The sequence below is a fragment of the Salmo trutta genome, chromosome 20, assembly GCF_901001165.1.
Source record: "Salmo trutta chromosome 20, fSalTru1.1, whole genome shotgun sequence".
Lineage (NCBI taxonomy): Eukaryota > Metazoa > Chordata > Actinopteri > Salmoniformes > Salmonidae > Salmo > Salmo trutta.
In genome coordinates this window covers 7,678,285-7,698,269 of record NC_042976.1, presented here as the reverse complement: position 1 = coordinate 7,698,269, position 19,985 = coordinate 7,678,285, and the positions used below count along the sequence as shown (strand labels likewise).

At 42.8% G+C, this 19,985-nt stretch overlaps 1 long non-coding RNA gene across 2 annotated transcripts; it reads right to left on the bottom strand.

Annotated features, from left to right (window-relative positions):
* Positions 1–376: 376 nt before the first annotated feature.
* Positions 377–19,943, bottom strand: LOC115155500 (uncharacterized). 2 transcript variants are annotated; one of them, XR_003868093.1, is made up of 6 exons: positions 19,611–19,943; positions 17,990–18,161; positions 17,789–17,890; positions 17,318–17,430; positions 15,821–15,948; positions 377–428 (listed from the first exon to the last, which is right to left on the bottom strand). It is a non-coding gene; the product is annotated as an uncharacterized LOC115155500 (long non-coding RNA). The 2 variants fall into 2 exon arrangements; XR_003868094.1 differs by having other exon boundaries at positions 15,821–15,938.
* Positions 19,944–19,985: the final 42 nt, after the last annotated feature.

Genomic DNA, 19,985 nt, shown 5'->3' with positions numbered 1-19,985 from the left:
AGGTTAGCATTTTATATCATACCTCCAAGACATGCTAACCTCTCAACATCACAATAACAGGGGAGGTTAGCATTTTTTTGGGGGGGTGTATGATATTTGTGCGTCTAATTTTCTCACTCATCACTATTCACGACTCATTCAGGATGATCCAAAATCATTGTCTAATTAAGCAATAAGGCACGAGGGGGTGTGGTAGGCACGACACATCGCGGAGTGCCTGGATACTCCCCTTAGCCGTGGTATATTGGCCATGTACCACAAACCTCAGAGGTGCATTATTGCTATTATAAACTGGTTACCAACGTAATTAGACTAGTAAAAATAAATGTTTTGTCATACCCGTGGTATAGAGTGGTATTTTTGTATTTCCCTTTTATTCATACAGGGTGAGTCACCATTGAGACTGGGGTCTCATTTGCTGTGGAGCCCTATGAACATGAACAAACAATAAATAATATCAATACAATAAATACAAGATTGATAAAAACAGTCAAAAATGGGCGGCAGATATTCTAGCGGTTAAAATGTTGGGCCAGTAAAATAAAAGGTCGCTGGTTCTAATCCCTGAGCCGATTAGGTGAAAAACATACCCTTGAGCAAGGCACTCAACCCTAATTGTATTTATTTTTTTTATTTCACCTTTATTTAACCAGGTAGGCAAGTTGAGAACAAGTTCTCATTTACAACTGCGACCTGGCCAAGATAAAGCAAAGCAGTTCGACACATACAACAACAGAGTTACACATGGAATAAACAAACATACAATCAATAATACAGTAGAAAAATATATATACAGCATGTGCAAATGAGGTAGGATAAGAGAGGTAAGGCAATAAATAGGCCATGGTGGCAAAGTAATTACAATATAGCAATTAAACACTGGAATGGTAGGATGTGCAGAAGATGAACGTGCAAGTAGAGATACTGGGGTGCAAAGGAGCAAGATAAATAAATAAATATGGTATGGGGATGAGGTAGATTGGATGGGCTATTTACAGATTGGCTGTGTACAGGTGCAGTGATCTGTGAGCTGCTCTGACAGCTGGTGCTTAAAGATAGTGAGGGAGGTAAGAGTCTCCAGCTTCAGAGATTTTTGCAATTTGTTCCAGTCATTGGCAGCAGAAAACTGGAAGGAAAGGCAGCCAAAGGAAGAATTGGCTTTGGGGCTGACCAGTGAGATATACCTGCTGGAGCGCGTGCTACGGGTGGGTGCTGCTATGGTGACCAGTAGGCTGAGATAAGGCGGGGCTTTACCTAGAAAAGACTTATAGATGACCTGGAGCCAGTGGGTTTGGCGATGAGTATGAAGCGAGGGCCAGCCAACAAGAGCATACAGGTCGCAGTGGTGGGTAGTATATGGGGCTTTGGTGACAAAACGGATGGCACTGTGATAGACTGCATCCAATTTGTTGAGTAGAGTGTTGGAGGCTATTTTATAGAGGACATCGCCGAAATCGAGGATCGGTAGGTTAGTCAGTTTTACGAGGGTGTTTGGCAGCATGAGTGAAGGATGCTTTGTTGCGAAACAGGAAGCCAATTCTAGATTTAATTTTGGATTGGAGATGTTTAATGTGAGTCTGGAAGGAGAGTTTACAGTCTAGCCAGACACCTAGGTATTTGTAGTTATCCACATATTCCAAGTCAGAACCGTCCAGAGTAGTGATGCTGGACAGGCTGGCAGGTGCAGGCAGCGATCGGTTGAAGAGCATGCATTTAGTTTTACTAGCATTTAAGAGCAATTGTTCCTGTAAGTCGCTCTGGATAAGAGAATTTGCTAAAACGACAAAAAAATATCAAATATATGATCCACTTTAGTCTGCATGATTCCTAAAGAGCATATTACATCAGCAAAAGTCGACCAGTGCTCTGTGACTGATGTCACTGGGACTATATTGTCTCTACCGGGTAAGTGAACAACTCTTTAATGATGTTAGTTTGATATTTTTAAGTTTCTGACACCAGAGGGTCCTGTTATCACCTGTATGCAAGGCTCTGGAACAATGAGGTCCAAAACTCTAAGGAATTCTACCAATTAAAGGTGTTGGAGACACACAAACGCTTTACTCCAGGGACCTAATAAGGCCCTACTACAGCATAAACATTCAAAGTGAACCCTAGTTAGGGCTGTGGCTGTCATGACATTTTGTCAGCCGGTTATTGTCATGCCAAAGACTGCTGGTCTCAGTAATTGACCGTTAATTAATATCAACACGTTTAGCATCTCTAGGCCTCCATGCATTTATTTTTATTTAACTAGGCAAGTCAGTTAAGAACACATTGTTATTTACAATGACGGCCTACCCCGGCCAAACCCTAACCTGGCCAAACCCTAACCTGGCCAAACCCTACTCCGTCCAAACCCTAACCTGGCCAAACCCTACTCCGTCCAACCTCCGTCCAAACCCTACTCCGTCCAAACCCTACTCCGTCCAAACCCTACTCCGTCCAAACCCTACTCCGTCCAAACCCTACTCCGTCCAAACCCTACTCCGTCCAAACTCTAACCTGGCCAAACCCTAACCTGGCCAAACCCTAACCTGGCCAAACCCTAACCTGGCCAAACCCTAACCTGGCCAAACCCTACTCCGTCCAAACCCTACTCCGTCCAAACCCTAACCTGGCCAAACCCTACTCCGTCCAAACCCTACTCCGTCCAAACCCTAACCTGGCCAAACCCTAACCTGGCCAAACCCTAACCTGGCCAAACCCTAACCTGGCCAAACCCATACAAGCTGCTGGAACATCTACTTAAAAAAAGTTGAATAAATCAATTTAATATACACCATCACAATAAAGAAAGAACAGGACAGAATATGAGTTGGCCTACTGTATGTTATCTGTCTATGCGCCATGTCATTTAGCAGACAAGATATGCTTATAAGTCCCATGGCATTATTTTATATTTTATAGTCAGAAGAATGCAATTGAACTTAGCTGAATAAAATAGAAAGGATATTTTTCCCATTCCAGAGCAAGTGCGCATATGAAGTGGCTATGTTGAGCATAAAAGGGATACTTTGAAACAAGGTCCTATACGCTAGACTTAGTTACTTGGCAACTTCAGTTAGAATGTCTTAGAAATCAAAACATATATAGGCTGCATGATGCGACTATAGGTTATTGAGGATTTGAGAAAGTAGAAAAAAATAAAAAAGCTTGCGCTGTGTTGCTTGCCTCAGTCTAATATGTCAAATTAGTTTAGAATGACCCCATCGGTCAGGAACAGGGGCAGGGGAAAAAAGACATCTCATCCATATGCACTTGAATAGTGAAAGTAGGCCACTATTTGAGGAGCATGCAGCCTCTCGGTTTTAGGTTTATTTATTCGCACAAAAGAAAAGTGAAAGACAAAACAGTACATATAAAAAATAAAATTAATTTAAAAAAACAGTGTGCAGGTGTCACACCTACTCCCACTCCAGCCCTCAACATTGCCGGGTCTACTAACCACCGGTCCTGGCAACCATCATTACGCACACCTGGACTTCATCACCTTTCCTTTATTTAGCCCGCAGTCGCCAGGCACAATTGGTTTGTTTTCATGGTCAGTACCCTTCTCCTGTTTTGTTCATTTGCCTTTCATCATTGTTATTAAACTCTCCTTCCGCACCTGCTCCCTGCCTATACGTGACAGCAGGTGAGGTTTGAAGCTCAAAAGGGCAAATGTGAACATCCACATTACAAACATGAGTACAAAAAAAATGTCTGTTCAATCAGTTAAAACATATTACTTATAATTGTACATGATATACTCAGTATACAATAGATTATCGTATTGATTATGTGTGTGTCTGTGTGTGGAGAGTTAGACTACATGGAGGGGATTATTGGGTAGTTTGGTTCATCAGACTGACCCTCAGTCTTCGCTTGAAGTTTTTGAGGGCTGATAAGGGTCTTGGTAATGTGAAGATAAGAGTTGATATTCTACCCAAACTCTGTATGCCATGGACTCTGCAACCCTGTTCCTGAATTTACCCAGTGCTTAATTTGGGAAAGCTAGTGAACTCAGAGAGAACTTTGATAGTAACATGTTTTCACAAAAAAGATATATATTTAATTAAACTGTTGCCAGCCCCTCTCTCTGTGCACTGGAGAAAGGAATGAAGGAGAGAGAGGAAAAGATGGAAACGTATGGTGGTGAGATATCCTGTAGCAAAAGGTAATGTGTCAGCCTATGAAAAAATACAATCCATATTACTAGTCTATTCAAGGTCAAATACAAATTCACTATAATTGTAGGCTTAGCCACCCTGCACAATCAATGAACCAACCAATTGAACCAACCAATTGTCTAGGCCTACACGTTTTCTCCTAGAATCATGAATAGAAATTTTGAAGCATAGAATAAGGTAACCAGTCCATCTACTATGCATAATAACAGTCCACACTCAAAAGGTGATTAGTAGAATTTGTTTAATAATAGGCTAGACCAATTTTTTTTTTTTTAATGCAGGATTCTTGACCAGTGCAAGGTGGACTTCTTAAGGGGAAGGTTGAACTGAGGGTGTCCTAATAGATTTTTTGTATATTTAAAAAAATTACCTTTAATTTAACTAGAAAAGTCAGTTAAGAAGAAATAATTATTTACAATGACAGCATACCCCGAACAAACACTCCCCTAACCCAGACGACACTGGGCCAATTGTGCGCCGCCCTATGGGTCTTCCGATTACGATACAGCCCGGGATCGAACCCAGGTCTGTAGTAATGCTTTTAGCAATGCAGGGCTTTAGACCAGTGCGCCACTCGGGAGCCCAATCAGGCTTTCATGGTCAAATTGCTGCAAAGAAACCACTACTAAAGGACACCAATATGAAGAGACTTGCTTGGGCCAAGAAACACAAGCAATGGGCATTAGACCGGTGGAAGTGTCTTTTGGTCTGATGAGTCCAAATATGACATTTTTGGTTCCAACCTACGCGTCTTTGTGAGACGCAGGACACAGAGTAGGTGAATGGATCATCTCAGGTGTGGTTCCCACCATGAAATCAAATCTTATTTGTTGCATGCGCTGAATACAAGTGTAGACCTTACAGTGAAATGCCTACTTTACAAGCCCGTAACACTTGTTTTTCTTAACTACAATGTTGATTAAGTATTTACTAAAATAAACTGAAGATAAAATATAAAAATTATTAAAGAGCAACAAAATAACAGTAACGAGGCCATCATTGTAAATAAGAATTTGTTCTTAACTGACTTGCCTAGTTAAATAAAAGGTTAAATAAATATACAGGGGCATGGAGGTGGTGTGAGGGTGCTTTGCTGGTGACACTGATTTATTCAGAATTCAAGGCACACTAAACCAGCATGGCTACCACAGCATTCTGCAGCGATACGCCATCCCATTTGGTTTGAGCTTCGTCGGACTATCATTTATTTTTCAACAGGACAATGACTCAAAACACACCCCCAGGCTGTGTAAAGGCTATTTGACCAAGGAGGAGAGTGATGGAGTGCTGCATCAGATGACCTGGCCTCCACAAATCACACAACCTTAACCCAATTGAGATGGTTTGAGATGAGTTGGACCGCAAGGTGAAACACAAGAAGCCAACAAGTGTGCAGCATATCTGGGAACTCCTTCAAGACTGTTGGAATTTTCTTGGTTGAGAAAATGCCAAGAGTGTGCAAAGCTGTCATCAAGGCAAAGGGAGATATATATATATATATATCTATAATCTATATACCAGCATGGCTACCATGGAATCATGTAGTAACCAAAATGTGTTAAATAAATAACATACATACATACATACATACATACATACATACATACATACATACATACATACATACATACATACATACATACATACATACATACATACATACATACATACATACATTTTTATTTATTTAACACATTTTGGTTACTGCATGATTCCATGTGTTATTTAATAGTTTCATAGTAACAAAAGAAAAACCTTTCAATGAGTATGTTATTATTATTATGTTCCGGAGTTCCAAATTGAGCAGCAGCTGCTGAAAAATTGAGCTCCTACAAATATTGAAATTTGCATGGTTTTTAGAGTGAAGTACTTCAGAAAAAAGCAAAAGAAAACTGCAAGACTGAATAGGAGAAAAAACAAGTAACAAACAAAGAAGATAGGCTTTTGAAAAAAGTTACTATTTTTCATAAAATTGTAGTTATCTTAGCTAGCTGAATTGTTTACCAGTTGCTAAGCAGTTGCTAGGGACTCTTTTGGAAGAAGCTAGCTAGCTAACGAAGAATAACAAAGAATATCTAGTTAACAGAAGAAAAGAAAGAGAAAATCAGGACAGAAGAAAAAGGATATCAAAGTTAAACAGTTCTCTAAAGACACAAGAGACAATAATACAAGAAACAACACTTCTGTAGCTTGTCAACTATGTGTCTGTCTCTCCCTGTTCTCTCCCCTCAGCACAGGCCATACAAACGCTTCACACCGCGTGGCCGCTGCCACTCTAACCTGGTGGTCCCAGCGCGCACGACCCACGTGGAGTTCCAGGTCTCCGGCAGCCTCTGGAACTGCCGGTCTGCGGCCAACAAGGCTGAGTTCATCTCAGCCTATGCTACCCTCCAGTCCCTAGACTTCCTGGCACTGACGGAAACATGGATTACCACAGATAACACTGCTACTCCTACTGCTCTCTCCTCGTCTGCCCACGTATTCTCGCATACCCCTAGAGCATCGAGCCAGCGGGGTGGTGGCACTGGAATCCTCATCTCTCCCAAGTGGACATTCTTTCTCCCCTGACCCATCTGTCTATCTCCTCATTTGAATTCCATGCTGTCACAGTTACCAGCCCTTTCAAGCTTAACATCATTATCATTTATCGCCCTCCAGGTTCCCTTGGAGAGTTCATCAATGAGCTTGACGCCTTGATAAGTTCCTTTCCTGAGGATGGCTCACCTCTCACAGTTCTGGGTGACTTTAACCTCCCCACGTCTACCTTTGACTCATTCCTCTCTGCCTCCTTCTTTCCACTCCTCTCCTCTTTTGACCTCACCCTCTCACCTTCCCCCCCTACTCACAAGGCAGGCAATACGCTTGACCTCATCTTTACTAGATGCTGTTCTTCCACTAATCTCATTGCAACTCCCCTCCAAATCTCCGACCACTACCTTGTATCCTTTTCCCTCTCGCTCTCATCCAACACTTCTCACTCTGCCCCTACTCGGATGGTATTGCGCCGTCCCAACCTTCGCTCTCTCTCTCCCGCTACTCTCTCCTCCCTCTGCTCAAACCTTCTCCAACCTATCTCCTGATTTTGCCTCCTCAACCCTCCTCTCCTCCCTTTCTGCATCCTTTGATTTTCTCTGTCCCCTATCCTCCAGGCCGGCTCGGTCCTCCCCTCCTGCTCCGTGGCTCGACGACTCACTGCGAGCTCACAGAACAGGGCTCCGGGCAGCCGAGCGGAAATGGAGGAAAACTCGCCTCCCTGCGGACCTGGCATCCTTTCACTCCCTCCTCTCTACATTCTCCTCTTCTGTCTCTGCTGCTAAAGCCACTTTCTACCACTCTAAATTCCAAGCATCTGCCTCTAACCCTAGGAAGCTCTTTGCTACCTTCTCCTCCCTCCTGAATCCTCCTCCCCCTCCCTCCTCCCTCTCTGCGGATGACTTCGTCAACCATTTTGAAAAGAAGGTTGACGATATCCGATCCTCATTTGCTAAGTCAAACGACACCGCTGGTCCTGCTCACACTGCCCTACCCTGTGCTTTGACCTCTTTCTCCCCTCTCTCTCCAGATGAAATCTCGCATCTTGTGACGGCCGGCCGCCCAACAACCTGCCCACTTGACCCTATCCCCTCCTCTCTTCTCCAGACCATTTCCGGAGACCTTCTCCCCTACCTCACCTCGCTCATCAACTCATCCTTGACCGCTGGCTACGTCCCTTCCGTCTTCAAGAGAGCGAGAGTTGCACCCCTTCTGAAAAAACCTACACTCGATCCCTCCCATGTCAACAACTACAGACCAGTATCCCTTCTTTCTTTTCTCTCCAAAACTCTTGAACGTGCCGTCCTTGGCCAGCTCTCCTGCTATCTCTCTCAGAATGACCTTCTTGATCCTAATCAGTCAGGTTTCAAGACTGGGCATTCAACTGAGACTGCTCTTCTCTGTGTCACGGAGGCTCTCCGCACTGCTAAAGCTAACTCTCTCTCCTCTGCTCTCATCCTTCTAGACCTATCTGCTGCCTTTGATACTGTGAACCATGAAATCCTCCTCTCCACCCTCTCCGAGTTGGGCATCTCCGGCGCGGCCCACGCTTGGATTGCGTCCTACCTGACAGGTCGCTCCTACCAGGTGGCGTGGCGAGAATCTGTCTCCGCACCACGCGCTCTCACCACTGGTGTCCCCCAGGGCTCTGTTCTAGGCCCTCTCCTATTCTCGCTATACACCAAGTCACTTGGCTCTGTCATATCCTCACATGGTCTCTCCTATCATTGCTATGCAGACGACACACAATTAATCTTCTCCTTTCCCCCTTCTGAAAACCAGGTGGCGAATCGCATCTCTGCATGTCTGGCAGACATATCAGTGTGGATGACGGATCACCACCTCAAGCTGAACCTCGGCAAGACGGAGCTGCTCTTCCTCCCGGGGAAGGACTGCCCGTTCCATGATCTCGCCATCACGGTTGACAACTCCCTTGTGTCCTCCTCCCAGAGTGCTAAGAACCTTGGCGTGATCCTGGACAACACCCTGTCGTTCTCCACTAACATCAAGGCGGTGACCCGATCCTGTAGGTTCATGCTCTACAACATTCGCAGAGTACGACCCTGCCTCACACAGGAAGCGGCGCAGGTCCTAATCCAGGCACTTGTCATCTCCCGTCTGGATTACTGCAACTCGCTGTTGGCTGGGCTCCCTGCCTGTGCCATTAAACCCCTACAACTCATCCAGAACGCCGCAGCCCGTCTGGTGTTCAACCTTCCCAAGTTCTCTCACGTCCTCCGCTCTCTCCACTGGCTTCCAGTTGAAGCTCGCATCCGCTACAAGACCATGGTGCTTGCCTACGGAGCTGTGAGGGGAACGGCACCTCCATACCTTCAGGCTCTGATCAGGCCCTACACCCAAACAAGGGCACTGTGTTCATCCGCCTCTGGCCTGCTGGTCCCCCTACCTCTGAGGAAGCACGGTTCCCGCTCAGCCCAGTCCAAACTGTTCGCTGCTCTGGCACCCCAATGGTGGAACAAGCTCCCTCACGACGCCAGGACAGCGAAGTCAATCACCACCTTCCGGAGACACCTGAAACCGCACCTCTTTAAGGAATACCTGGGATAGGATAAAGTAATCCTTCTAACCCCCCCCTTAAAAGATTTAAATGCACTATTGTAAAGTGGTTGTTCCACAGGATATCATAAGGTGAATGCACCAATTTGTAAGTCGCTCTGGATAAGACCAGCATGGCTACCATGGAATCATGTAGTAACCAAAATGTGTTAAATAAATAAAATATATATATATATATATATCATATTTTATTTATTTAAACACATTTTGGTTACTACATGATTCCATGTGTTATTTAATAGTTTTCATAGTAACAAAAGAAAAACCTTTCAATGAGTAGGCGTGTCCAAACTTTTGACTGTAGGTGTAGGGTTAGTTGGTGGTTTGAAATAGCGGTAAAACCCAGTAACGGTTACTACAATTTTATTCAACATTCATTTTTGCATCTTGGATTTTAGAACTACTTCATATAAAAAAGGTCTGTTTCGTGTAGGCTTAACCTGGCACGACATTTTGATAACCGTGTAATTCTCTCAGACAAGGTGAGTTTTATCAATAAATTTGCCTCAATTTACCAAAAAAATAAATATTAATGCTAATTAGCAACAAAGAAGACCTTAGCAAGACTACAAATTCCTGCACGTCATCTCTAGCCGGCACGGTCAGCTACCGTTCACCAGTGCGATCAGAGACCTGTGTCCAAGCCGTGAAATTCTTGTCCCTTTTCTCTGTCTTAGCTAGCAACTGACTATACTTTAGCTAACTAATTAGCAGCACAGTAAATAATTTTTTTTTTTAAATCATTGTTTTATTTAACCTAGATAATTGTCTGCACAGTATGTCTGTGTCCAATCCATTAACTTCTTACGTTCCATTTCTCTGTCTTAGCCCGACTACACTTTAGCTAGTTAGCACAGCAGTAGATAAAGAAATGTGTTGTTTTACTTAGCCTAGATAATTGTTTGTACAGTACGTTGACATTGGTGTCTATTTCAGACTTATGGCATTTAAAGGGGAGAAGACCACTAAGTCTGGCCATGTGGTCTTCAAGACTGTGTGGAAGACCACATGGTCTTTATGGTTCACTTTGTATATTAATGACATAGGAAACACTTAATTCTTGTAGCATTCATCTCTATGCAGATGACAGTTATGTATTCCTGTGCCGCCTCAGTGCAGCAGGCCATTCGTGAACTTCAGCATGACTTTGAAATCAATTCAGAAATCACTTACAGATCTTAAATACAAGTAAAACCAAGCTCATGCTGTTCTCTAGGTCACAAAATGTTGACCTTGAGGACCTGCATATCTGTGCTATAAATGGGGCCCACATTGAGCTTGTTTCTCAATATAAGTACCTGGGTGTCTGGCTTGATGACAAGTTATCCTTTGTAACGCATCCTTTGTAACGCAACCTTTATTTAACCAGGTAGGCAAGTTGAGAACACGTTCTCATTTACAATTGCGACCTGGCCAAGATAAAGCAAAGCAGTTCGACACATACAACAACACAGTTACACATGGAGTAAAACAAACATACAGTCAATAATACAGAAAAAAAAAAAATCTATATACAATGTGAGCAAATGAGGTGAGATAAGGGAGGTAAAGGCAAAAAAGGCCATGGTGGCAAAGTAAATACGATATAGCAAGTAAAACACTGGAATGGTAGATTTGTAGTGGGAGAAAGTGCAAAGTAGAAATAGAAATAATGGGGTGCAAAGGAGCTAAATAAATAAATAAATACAGTATGGGGATGAGGTAGGTAGATAGATGGGCTGTTTACAGGTGCAGTGATCTGTGAGCTACTCTGACAGCTGGTGCTTCAAGCTAGTGAGGGAGATAAGTGTTTCCAATTTCAGAGAATTTTGTAGTTCGTTCCAGTCATTGGCAGCAGAGAACTGGAAGGAGAGGCGGCCAAAGGAGGAATTGGCTTTGGGGGTGACCAGAGAGATATACCTGCTGAAGCGCGTGCTAAAGGTGGGTGCTACTATGGTGACCAGTGAGCTGAGATAAGGCAGGGCTTTACCTAGCAAAGACTAATAGATAACCTGGAGCCAGTGGGTTTGGCGATGAGTATGAAGCAAGGGCCAGCCAACGAGAGCCAGCCAACGAGAGCATACAGGTCGCAGTGGTGGGTAGTATTTGGGGCTTTGGTAACAAAACGGATGGCACTGTGATAGACTGCATCCAATTTGTTGAGTAGAGTGTTGGAGGCTATTTTGTAAATGACATCGCCGATACCGATTAATCAGCCGATTTATTTATTTATTTGTAATAATGACAATTACAACAATACTGAATGAACACTTATTTTAACTTAATATAATACATAAATACTATCAATTTAGCCTCATAAAATAATGAAACATGTTCAATTTGGTTTAAATAATGCAAAAACAAAGTGTTGGAGTAGAAAGTAAAAGTGCAATATGTGCCATGTAAAAAAGCTAACGTTTAAGTTCCTTGCTCAGAACATATGAAGGCTGGTGGTTCCTTTTAACATGAGTCTTCAATATTCCCAGGTAAGAACTTTTAGGTTGTAGTTATTACAGGACTATTTCTTTCTATACGATCTGTATTTCATATACCTTTGACTACTGGATGTTCTTACAGGCACTTTAGTATTGTCAGTGTAACAGTATAGCTTCCGTCCCTCTCCTCGCTCCTACCTGGGCTCGACAACAGCCACCCTCGAAGCAGCGTTACCCATGCAGAGCAAGGGGAACAACCACTCCCAAGTCTCAGTGCGAGTGACGTATGAAACGCTATTAGCACGCACCCGGCTAACTAGCTAGCCATTTCACATCAGTTACACCAGCCTAATCTTGGGAGTTGATAGGCTTGAAGTCATAAACAGCGCAATGCTTGAAGAATTGCGAAGAGCTGCTGGCAAACGCACGAAGGTGCTGTTTGAATGAATGCTTACGAGCCTGCTGCTGCCTACCATCGCTCAGTCAGACTGCTCTATCAAATATGAAATCATAGACTTAATTATAATATAATAACACACAGAAATACGAGCATTTGGACATTAATATGGTCAAATCCGGAAACTATCATTTCGAAAACGAAACGTTTATTATTTCAGTGAAATACGGAACCGTTCCGTATTTTATCTAACGGGTGGCATCCCTAAGTCTAAATATTCCTGTTACATTGCACAACCTTCAATGTTATGTTACAATTCTGGCAAATTAATTACGGCCTTTGTTAGGAAGAAATGGATTTCACAATTCGCAATGAGCCAGGCGGTCCAAACTGCTGTATATACCCTGACTGCTTGTACCGCACGCAAGAGAAGTGACACAACTCCCCTAGTTATAAGAAATTCATGTTAGCAGGCAATATTAACTAAATATGCAGGTTTAAAAATATATACTTGTGTATTGATTTTAAAGAAAGGCATTGATGTTTATGGTTAGGTACATTGGTGCAACGACAGTGCTTTTTTCGCAAATGCGCTTGTTAAATCATCACCCGTTTGTCGAAGTAGGCTGTGATTCGATGAGAAATTAACAGCCACCGCATCGATTATATGCAACGCAGGACAGGTTAGATAAACTAGTAACATCAACCATGTGTAGTTAACTAGTGATTATGTTAAGATTGATAGTTTTTTATAAGATAAGTTTAATGCTAGCTAGCAACTTACCTTGGCTTCTTGCTGCCCTTGCGTAACAGGTAGTCAGCCTGCCATGCAGGCTCCTCGTGGAGTGCAATGTTAGAGCGTTGGACTAGTAACCGGAAGGTTGCAAAAACAAATCCCTGAGGTGACAAGGTAAAAATCTGTTGTTCTGCCCCTGAACAAGGCAGTTAACCCCCATTCCTAGGCCGTCATTGAAAATAAGAATGTGTTCTTAAATCTGACTTGCCTCGTTAAATAAAGGTGTTAAAAAAAAAAATGTGTAACAAGAAATAAAAACAAACAAATAAATATATATAAACATTAAAAAACGCACATCGGTGGCCAAAAATACCGATTGTTATGAAAACTTGAAATCGGCCCTAATTAAATCGGTCAACCTCTAGTCTGGAGGATTGTTAACACAGTGTCCAAGGAAGGGCCAGAAGTATACAGAATTGTGTCGTCTGCGTAGAGGTGGATCAGCGACTCACCAGCAGCAAGAGCGACATCATTGATGTATACAGAGAAAAGAGTTGGCCCAAGAATTAAACCCTGTGGCACCACCATAGAGACTGCCAGAGGTCCGGACAACAGGCCATCCGATTTGACACATTGAACTCTATCAGAGAAGTAGTTGGTGAACCAGGCGAGGCAATCATTTGAGAAACCAAGGCTATTAAGTCTGCTGATGAGGATGTGGTGATTGACAGAGTCGAAAGCCTTGACCAGGTCAATGAATACGGCAGCACAGTATTGTTTCTTATCGATGGCGGTTACGATATCGTTTAGGACCTTGAGCGTGGCTGAGGTGCACCCATGACCAGCTCTGAAACCAGATTGCATAGCGGAGAAGGTGCGGTGGGATTCGAAATGGTCGGTAATCTGTTTGTTGACTTGGCTTTCGAAGACCTTAGAAAGGCAGGGTAGGATAGATATAGGTCTGTAGCAGTTTGGGTCAAGAGTGTCCCCTCCTTTGAAGAGGGGGATGACAGCAGCTGCTTTCCAATCTTTTGGATCTCAGACGACACGAAAGAGAGGTTGAACAGGCCAATGAATAGGGGTTGCAACAATTTCGGCAGATCATTTTAGAAAGAAAGGGTCCAGATTGTCTAGCCTGGCTGATTTGCATGGGTCCAGATTTTGCAGCTCTTTCAGAACATCAGCTGACTGGATTTGGGAGAAGGAGAAATGGGAAAGGCTTGGGCGAGTAGCTGTGGGGGGTGCAGTGCTATTGACCGCGGTAGGGGTAGCCAGGTGGAAAGCATGGCCAGCTGTAGAAAAATGCTTATTGAAATTCTCAATTATAGTGGATTTATCGGAGGTGACAGAGTTTCCTATCCTCAGTGCAGTGGGCAGCTGGGAGGTGTTCTTATTCTCCATGGACTTTACAGTGTCCCAGACCTTTTTTGAGTTTGTGTTGCAGGAAGCAAATTTCTGCTTGAAAAAGCTAGCCTTGGCTTTTCTAACTGCCTGTGTATATTGGTTTCTATCTTCCCTGAGAAGTTGCATATCACGGGGGCTGTTCGATTCTAATATAGAACGCCACAGGATTGTTTTGTGTTGGTTAAGGGCAGTCAGGTCTGGAGAGAACCAAGGGCTATATCTGTTCCTGGTTCTAAATTTCTTGAATGGGGCATGCTTATTTAAGATGGTGAGGAAGGCTTTTTTTTTTTAAATAACCAGGCATCCTCTACTGACAGGATGAGGTCAATATCCTTCCAGGATACCCGGGCCAGGTCGATTAGAAAGGCTTGCTCGCTGAAATGTTTCAGGGAGCCTTTGACAGTGATGAGTGGAGGTCGTTTGACCGCTGACTCATTACGGATGCAGACAATGAGGCAGTGATCGCTGAGATCTTGGTTGAAAACAGCAGAGGTGTATTTAGAGGGCAAGTTGGTTAGGATGATATCTATGAGGGTGCCCGTGTTTACGGCTTTGGCTAAGAATTTAAGATCCAAGATATTTAAAAAAAACTATCGAATAAATCATGCCTTAGTATTAAAAATAGAAAATTGTTCAAGCAACGCTTCTCCCTGTATTGGATGTTGGTGATATTGTTTACATGCGGCAACCTGTTTTAAAACCCTTGGACGCAGTCTACCATTCCGCAATACGTTTAATTACATGGGACAATTTTAGGACTCATTGTAGCCTGTATAATGTGGGATGGATCTCTTGTCTGTAAGAGAGCTACATTCTCTTTTATTTATTTACAAAGCAATTTTACAGATACTCCCTCCATCTGTAACTTCATTAATTAAGAACCAGAAGTTACCAAACCCGTTCACAGGAATGGATAACACTAGAGATCCCTTCAGTCCACAGATTTAGAAAAATCTGCATTTAGTTTTTTTGCCCCTAATATTTCCCCAACTGTTGCCTATATGGCAGGCAACAGTTGGACAGCGCACCAACCCCAACTGGCACACCATGAGGAGAGAGAGGGGTGGTTGATGGACAGCAATGATGGAGCAGCGGTAAGGACCAGGCATGCTGCTAAGAAAAAAGGGTGCTCAGATCAGTCATTGGATGGGGTGTTGTCTGTAATGTGGAGGAGGGCACCAGACCATCCGGTGAGGCATCAAGGCAAATGGCCACAGGAATGGATGTGCAGGAGTCAGGGCTTTGGGTCACAGGGTCTGGGATCCTGGGTGCCCAACCAAATGGTCTGGTGCAGCATTTTCATTTTTACCTTCAATTAACTAGGCAAGTCAGTGAAGAACAAATTCTTATCTACAATGACGGCCTACCGTGGAACAGTGGGTGGCCTTGTTCAGGGACAGAACGACAGATTTGTACCTTGTCAGCTCGGGGATTCGTTCCAGCAACCTTTCGGTTACTGGCCCAACTCTCTAACCACTAGGCTACCTGCCACCCCAGTAGTGGAGGGCAAGTGTCCCTATGGTGCAAGTCATAGAATTTCTATATCAAGGAGGGAGGGTCTAACAGCCTCAACGAAGACAATCCTTACCGGCTCCAGGTCAGCTCCACATCACTGGAAGGGACACCTGATTCTTTGTTGTGTGGACCACCAAAGCCTCCATCACTATCCCAATCAGCATGACGACCTCAGACTCATATTGCTCCTCCTGTCAGTATCTGGTCCAAAAATATTCAACATAGTTCATACACTAGGCTCCCAGAACAGGTTATATTACAAACAAGTGTTGTTCAAAGCAGCCAACTAAAATAATGTAGTTAAGGTAAGTTCAATCACAAAGGCTGGTCTGAGTGCACCTTAGGGCTGGGCGATATGGCCAAAATACCACATCATGGTATTTTTAAAATGTTTGATAGTATTTTATGTTTTGGATTAATAAAAGTTCTAAATTTGCTTCATGAGTAGTGCGTGACACATTCGAATTGGTTTATACTGTTCAATTCAACCTAAAATAATTTCCTACATTTCCATCAATTTCTGCATTTCCTGCACTCATTTGAGATCATTCCACACTGCCACAATACGGGCAAAAATACTAGGCCTTATATTTAACCAAATGTTGCAATTGCGATTTTGATCAAAACACTTGGGTGAACTATTGGAATCATGGAAATAGAATGTTTATTATAATTATATAGTTAGAATACAAATAAGTGGGCACTTTGAATACAGTATTTGACATGACAACGAATGAAAATTCCATGGACGAGTTATTGTAACAGGGTAGGAACCAAAGTGATATTCAGTATTTCCTAGGGGACCCTATAATCTTTGGCTACATTAAATCTTTATTCATATAGCCAACATATTCATGCTTTGCCTATTCCTCTTTGATTTAGAAGATACTGTTGCACAAACATGCTGATTTAAGCCTCCACCGGTACTGGTATCAGGCAGTATTAGCTAGCTACATTTGCTTTGACTCAGTACTTTTATTAGCTAGTTAGCCAGCTAACTTGTGATAAGCTAAATGGTGTTAGCCACTAATGCTAAACTTTCTAAGAAAATACAAACTAGCTGTTTGCAAATGTAAGAAACAAACTAATATTTTAATTATAGAACACTTGTGGATTTATATTAAGATCAAAGTGGAAACAACATCGTTGTCATCAACATTGTTGCATTGACCATGCAGACTGAACGAAAGTGTCTCGTGGTCAAGCAACAACAAATGCGATCCTTGAGTGACATGGGGTGGGACCAGTTCTGTGTGGAAATCGGCTTGGAGAGAGAGTGGAGAGGGATGACTCAAGTAGCAGAGTAAACTATTTTTTTTTTTTAAATGGACTTTACACACGCCCTATCAAATTTAACAAACCAAACATTCAAATACAGTTATAGAAGGTAAAGTAAAAACCCAAAACGGGTCCAGCATAAATACCGGTATATAGTAAAACATCCCTCTCCACACCGCCCAGCCCTAGTGCATCTCCTCAGTTTCATTCAGTAGTACAACACAACTTACATTGAATTGTATAATGGGCACAGTGGGAATTTTTTATCTGTGATGTTTAAATGATGTCATACCCTCAGAGTGAGAGAGTACATCACTTCCAGCAGATCTCCTTGCTGAGGCTGGTGTTGATCCTGCACTGCTTCTCGTGGTGTGAGCCTGATGTTCCGCATGTCACGCCTCCTGTCTAAAACATGGGGAAAAAGGGGACAAAGTCCAAATGTTGAGGCATCTACAGATTCAATGACTGAATCAACACAAACTTTGGCACAGACACATGCATACACACACACACGATAACATACGCACTATACATACACATGGATTTAGTACTGTAGATATGTGGTAGTGGTGGGGTAGGGGCCTGAGGGCACACAGTGTGTTGTGAAATCTGTGAATGTATTGTAGCGTTTTTAAAATTGTATAAACTGCCTTATATTTCACTGGACCCCAGGAAGAGTAGCTGCTGCTTTGGCAGCAGCTAATGGGGATCAATAATAAATATAAATGTTTTACACAATATTGTTATTTGACAAGTTACTGACCTGTCTGTCCACAGGCTCGATCTGCTGTAGTCTCCACAACCAGATGACACTGTCACAGGATGTCCATGCACCGGATAGCCCGAGGGGTACACTCCTGTTGGACTGGAAAACAAAGAGCCATTTGGTCAGTGGTAGGTCTTTTTCCAATGCTGTATCACCATCATTATCTGGACAGAAAAAAACATTGTTTATTATACATACTCAACAATCAATCTTATTTGTTTGCTCTTGTTTCCCAATCCACAGTCTGGATCTTCCACTTCTGCCATGGTGGATGAACTACCTGTTCTGGTAAACAGAGCAATTTCTCTTTCCCACTGGAAAATGGAAGCTACAGACCCGAGTGTCGTCACTGGGTTTCCGGTCCGTCCATCTGAAAGACAAAACAAATAAGTTACTTTTACTAGCTAGCTAAGTTGATTACTAAAGAAATGGTAACATCTATATTCAAATAACATAACCCACATACTTGACTGTAGTAACAGTAAAATAGACTGGGCTTTGGTCTATCTGTACATCTAAAATCCTATTATGTGGATGAGACATTTCTGTTGGGATGGAGGAATCATCTGGAATGCTCAACTAGATGATCAGGACAGTCAAGGTTGCTATTATCCCCGAAGTGGTGAAGTATTGCAATGAGCTATATGACTGTACTTCTGATTCTAATTCTCAAGAGGAAAGTTAAAACCCTCAGCCTTAAGGTCACTGAGGATGACCAACAGTTATAGGGGTATCGTCTGAAAGTTGAACAGCAATTAGGGATGTAACAAGGATATTGGGCATCGGCCAGCAAACCACGATTTCTACATTCAGGTCCTAAATCTGTGGCATGCGATGTTTGTTAAGGAAAAATGTCACTGCCGTGTCAGGCTAATTTGACACATTGTCTACTAGCCCCGTCAGATACGTACTAGCCCCCGGCTAGATTCATTTCCATCCCTGCCGACATTTCTTACTGACTTCACAGGTCGTTTGATTAATCATGTAACGTTACAACAGATGTACTTGTGGTACAAAACCGTTTATGTGATTTGTATGAGGACAACATTGAGCCCACAAGTTCTGTGTGAGCAAGCTAGCCAGCTTCAGCTAATGTAGCTAACTAGCCAACTAAGGCGCCTCACTACACATATATTTAGCTTACTAGCTAGCTATCGTTAGTTCACCGTTCGTGTAGTCAGACTTTTCTGAGTGGTGACATACTAACTATCCATGGAGCCGGCTTAACGTTAACTAGCTGGCTAGGTCACTAAAGACTTGTCAATAAAAAGGAGGTAACATTGAAGAACCCCGTTTCTGTGTTTTGTTTGGGGGGGAAAAAAATGAGTCCACAAGTGGTTTGTGAGTTAGCCAGCCAACTTTAGCTAATGTAACTAACTAGCAACCAAAGCACCCAACTAGCTAGCCCATCCAGCGACATTAGCTAGATAATTATTTAACATTAGCTCACAGTTAACTTATTGTAGTCAGACTTCTCTAAGTGGTGACATGCTAGCTAACCAACTATACTTGCCATGGTGCCGGTCTACGTTATCAAGCAAAGTCAGACTACACGAACCATGAACTAAAGTTAATTAACTAGCTAAATATCCTTTCCCTGGTGGGCTAACGCTAGCTAGCACGTTCACACCTGAACAAGTAGCTGGCTAGCTCACTAAAGACTTGTCAATACAAAAGTCATTATGCTGGTTATTTGTACTTGTAAATAAGGCAACGTGCGTTGTACACGTACCTAACGTTACAGATCCTCTTCATTAGCACCTAGCTTACCTCTGACCTAACCAAATGTGCTTGTTAGCAGTTAGCAAACAGGGCTTACCTTATCACACAGCTCTAGCGATGCCTTTCACTTACGGAGGTTGGAAAACGACAACATGTACATGTGCTTATTGGAGTAGTGGTTACAATCCGGTAACGTTACATAGCACAGAACCATCCTTGCTTCTGATCGACGGAGAGACCTAAGGTTAGCTAGTTATCTACAAAGGCAGAGGGTAACTTAATAAATTATAGTAATTTAAAGACGCTAAGGTAGCAAGCTATGCCATTTCAAAAATGCTGAACGAGAATACACACGAGAAACTAAAAACGCCTATAATATCTATGATACTTGCAAGGCTATTTGTCGAGGAGTTTGCGTGTAGAAATGTGCCTTGAGGGATGACGTCAAACCTTGCGACAAGATGTGTAGTTC